We start from the raw sequence: 5,375 nt of genomic DNA, 5'->3' as shown, positions 1-5,375 counted from the left end.
ACTTGAAGGTGAGTGACTGGGAAATCACTATGGCACTGTGTCTCATTAACATCACAGTTTACTAAAAGGTCTGAGATGCAGAGGATCAGCTTAGCCATTCATCTCTACTAGACTGTAGTCCAGTCGGGGAGGAAATAGTGTGAATTAGGTCATTTCTCCAGGTAAGTATGATTATAATATGATGAAGAGAATTTAAGCCAGGCCCAAAGGACTAAGTGAGTTCTGTGTGGACTCTAGCCTGACTGTGAGCAAGAGGCAGAGGATCACAGAAATCCTCAGGTCGAACTAATGAAATACTTAGGAAAGATATAGGTGCTCCAAATAGTTTTAACTCGATGGCGTCTGTTTTTATTCCTTTTTAAGTGGGGAAAATTAAACTCTATGTGTGTGTGTGTGTGTGTGTGTGTGTGTGTGTGTGTGTGCACGTGCGCATGAGTGTGGAGGAGTCTTGAAGAAGATTGAATCAGTAACCAATATGGTTGACAGATGGATTGGGTTTTTGCAAAATTAAATTCTTGTGTGAGTAAATTTATAGTTTTGCTACAGAGCTTCTGTCACAGTAAACAAATCATGTCACTATTATGGGTATGAATTCATATTTTTATTTGTAGAACTAGGGGAGTCGGGTAATATAATTCCAAATGATGCTTTGCTTTCAGTATATATAAATAAATAAATAAGTATATATATATATATAGTCTGCCTCATTTATATGAGGACATCAGCATTTCCTTGTTTTAATTTATTTTATGAAAGAATTAAATTGATATATTGAACTGACCTCTTTCAGCCATGCTGGTGACCAGAGTTATCAATTTTTAGGACAGAGACCAAATCAAAGTATGCAAAGGTACAACTGTAAAATGGAACAGATTAACCAGTTTATGGAAACTGAGCTAGCCATTTTGCATGATGCTTGAGCCAACTGCACACAAATACAGTCAAATACAGTGTTTGTTCTCCTCGTCTCCCTAACTTGTTCACTAAAACCAGGCCATGTAGACCTCATTGTCAGAAGATGACCTTATTCGGTTTAAATCCCTGACTCTGTGCATGTTCTTTCTACTAGAAACCTACTTACTTGCATATTTGACTCTCTTCTTCACTTCCTCCTCATATTATCTATATTAAGCATTCTTTTGCTACTAGATAGGTGACCAGTGACTCTTTAGAGAGGAGGCTTTGGCCTTGACCTTGGATACTGAGTTTGTAATGCTGCAAGAAAGAATAGGACACATGGAGATAGAAACTGAAAATGATTATTCTTAAAGAAAAAAAAAGATAACATATTGGTCAAATATAGGTGCAAACATATTTGATAAAAGGTGAAATTAGTGCTTTAGCCAGTATTTATCATTAAATAAAAGTGGTTGGAGTTTGACTCAAATTCACCTTAGGGTGAATGCTCCCTTTTGTTCTAATACCTGGCACATCCCATCAATTTTGGTGTTACAGTGTTTTATAGTGTTATAGTGGGCCAGGAAATTTCCAGGGTAGAGTTCTTACTGAGTTTGGGTCATTGATGTCTGGGCATTCCTTCAAATGAAGGATGGATTTTGCTAGGCATACTCTTCAAGACGAGTGTTCACTCTTGTGATAAATATTTCTAAACATATTGTGTGAACAAGAGTTATTTTACTGAAGTGTTTTGTTTTGTTATAAATTTCCTTGCTCAATCCCATGGCATCATCTGGATATATCAACTAGGACAGAGAAATAATCTCCATTTTTCTCCTCTTTCCTTCCTCCCACCCTCCCTCTCTCCCTCCCTCCCTCCCTCCCTCCCTCCCTCCCTCCCTCCCTCCCTCCCTCCCTTCCTTTCTTCCTTCCCTCCCTCCCTCCCTCCCTTCCCTCGTCTTTGTGTCTTCCTTCCTTCCTTCCTTCCTTCCTTCCTTCCTTCCTTCCTTCCTTCCTTCCCTCCCTCCTTCCTCCCTCCCTCCCTCATCTTTGTGTCTTCCTTCCTTCCTTCCTTCCTTCCTTCCTTCTTTCTTTCCTTCCTTCCTTCCTTCCTTCCTTCCTTCCTTCCTTCCTTCCTTCATTCCTTCCTTCCCTCCCTTCCTCCCTCCCTCGTCTTTGTGCCTTCCTTCCTTCCTTCCTTCCTTCTTTCCTTCCTTCCTTTCTTCCTTCTTTTCTTCCTTCCTTTTCTTTCTGTTTTTCTTCCTTTCCTCCTTTCCTTTTCTTTTTGTGCTGTTCTTGGTGCTTGCACTCAGGACCCAAGTGCTCTCCCTAAGTTTTTCTGTTCAAGGCTAGCATTCTACCACTTGAGTCACAGCTCTAGTTATGGATTTTTTACTGGTTTATTGGAGATAAGAATCTTATAAACTTCCCTGTCTGGGCTGACCTCAAACTTCAACTCTCAGAGCTTAGCCTCCTGAGTATCTAGCTAGGATTATAGGCATGAGCCACTGGCACCAAGTGAGCCAGACCCAAAGAAATATGGACTCTATGGTCTCCCTCATAGGGAATAATTAGTACAGGTTTAGGCTAGTCAAAGCAGAGGATCACAAGAGCCCAATAGCTATACCCTTATGAACACAAAAGATGATCCTAAGTGAAATGAACTCCATGTTATGGAAATGACTGTTATATCACTGTTGTAATTACTTTCACCATGCTATGTGAAACTGTAGCTTCTATTTTTGATGATCCTCATGTATACCCTTCCTGTGGTTGTACCTGCACTATCTCTGTATCTTATCTGAGTACATTGGAAACCGTGTATACAGGTATTAGAACTAGGAAACTGAAAGGGAATACCAAAATCGAGAGACACAGGGTAAAAAAGACAAACGATTACAAAAGAAATACTTGCAAAACTGTTTAGTGTAAATCTACTGAACAACTCATAGGGGTAAAGGGAAAGGGGGAGGGGGAGGGGAATGAGGGAGGAGTAACAAACAGTACAAGAAATGTATCCAATGCCTAACATATGAAACTGTAACCACTCTGTATATCAGTTTGACACTAAAAATTAAAAAAAAAGAAAAAAATACTAAATCATGAAGTTTATGAGGGAATGCATGGCATAAAGCAAAAGCATTAGTATGTATGTTTTCTAATCAAGCTATTCATTAGTACAGTGAATATCCCCAATTTCCTGAATCAATACCTCTGAGTTCCTGGCTATTGTTTCCCACATCACATTTTCCTGGTCTCTCATATCTGTTATTCTAGCTACTTAATAGGCTGAGATCTGAGGATAATGGTTCAAAGAGAGCCCAAGCAGGAAAGTCTGTTACTCTTATCTCCAATTTATTGCCAAAAGGCTGGAGGTTGAAATGTAGCTTAAGTTAAGTAGAATACTTGAGAGCTTTGTGCATCAAAGGTCAGGTAAAGCAACCTAGGTCCTGATTTCAAGTCCCGGGACTGGCAGAAGACGAAACAAAACTACATTGTTTATGACTTTCTTCAATTCACCTGACCTGTTTCGGCAGCTAATATTTCTTTCTTTTTTTTTTTTTTTTTGGCCAGTCCTGGGGCTTGGACTCAGGGCCTGAGCACTGTCCCTGGCTTCTTTTTGCTCAAGGCTAGCACTCTGCCACTTGAGCCACAGCGCCACTTCTGGCCATTTTCTGTATATGTGGTGCTGGGGAATTGAACCCGGGGCCTCATGTATATGAGGCAGGCACTCTTGCCACTAGGCCATATCCCCAGCCCCGGCAGCTAATATTTCTCCTGCTCTCCCATGACTTTGAGATATGTCTCTATTGCAACCTATGTGCACTTATTCAGTATTAATGATCCACTGAATGTTATGAAACCTAGGGAGCTAGAGTCATATTTTATCTAACCTAGTACTACTGGGATCGCTTGTTTCCTAAACTCTGTGTACAAAAACAAACACTCCTGCATGAATTCCTTAAGGTCAGAAACAGCCACTTAGCCTTACCTCAGCTATGTGTGTCCTGTTCCCTCAAGGTAACCCTCCTTTTCCTATATTTCATCCTATTGGTTATTACTCTTTTCTTTTTCCTTTTGTATTTTGCTTAATTTATCTACCTACAATTTATTTAGACATATTTTCCTTTATTTTTCAAAGTAAACTTTTCCATGGGTTACAAATTGATTTTTGGACAGTTTGTAGACATGGTGAATGATATAGGTCAGTTTATAATTACGTAGTGAAGGTAGAAAATTACATTTTAAATTACTTTTTGACCAAGTTGTTTCTTTTCCATTTTCCCTGAGAGTGATCCATACTATATTTGTATTCAAAATAACAAATTTAATATTTCCTCTTACTCATTGACATAATATGCTGTGGACTTTAAATTCAAATGGCAAAATGCAGCAAGGTAAACCTCCAAACTGGAGAACTTTTCTCCCATAACTGATCCAGAGGAAGAACATAAATCAGTTTTATTCCTCACCTGGGAAAGCTAATATCACTTACTCTGTATCTACTTTGGTCATATTCAGTGGAATAAATAATAAGAAAGTGACTCTATTTGTAAAGGAGAATGGTCCAGAAAACCTTGAACAGAAATTTCAAATAACATGGTAGTTACAACTGAGTGACTTATTTGTCATAGAATCAATAAAGCTATGTGGGAGAGGAGACGGCAGAAAACGAGGAAAAAAATTGTATAATACTGCAATAGAATGCACCTGGAAATGCAAAGAAATGAATTTGAAACCTATTTCATTGCTTGAATGGTATCTGTGTTCTGAATGATAAGAGAACCTATTGTAGGATTTCTGAATTATCTTTTGTAATTTAAGCCGCAAGAACATCGTATGAAACTGCCCAGTGGAGATTCTACTGTGGTCTCAGTGTATTCTGAAACAGGAGACAGGTTTAGAATTAGTGAAGTAATTGATAAATATAAAACTCCAACATGACACTTAATTTAATTTTCAGATGTTGAAATGGAAACACAGCAGCTTAGAGTGTGCTGCCATCTTAACTAGCATTCCTTTGTGCACTGCAGAGCAATTGAAGATAGGCGATTATTTTCTTTCAAATTAAATAACTCTCTGATGCTGTTTTCTGAAAGGAGCCAGTTTCTGACAGTCATTTTGTGAATGGCCACTTTAGGAATGAGTACTGTGATGGTGTTCGAAATTCTGTAGACAGTTGATTTCCTTTCCAATTTATTTCAAGCAATACTTACAAATGCAGCCCCTTCTGAGTAGCCTGAAACTTCATGTGTGAAGAAGATCCAGTAAATTTGTAATGAATGAAGGCACCTGATACAGGACAAAGGTTATTGCTCTCTTAGCATTATAACTCCCCTAAATAACTCCTTAGCTTATCAAATGTAAATAGGAAAACTGTCTCTCCATACACATTTTCTATTTAAGGAATAAGAAGTCTGATGGCATTTTTTCTCTCTCTCTAACTCTAAAGTCTATCCATATTGCATAAAGACAGC

Source organism: Perognathus longimembris, chromosome 11 (assembly GCF_023159225.1).
Source record: "Perognathus longimembris pacificus isolate PPM17 chromosome 11, ASM2315922v1, whole genome shotgun sequence".
NCBI lineage: Eukaryota > Metazoa > Chordata > Mammalia > Rodentia > Heteromyidae > Perognathus > Perognathus longimembris.
Note: the sequence above shows the minus strand (reverse complement) of the source record.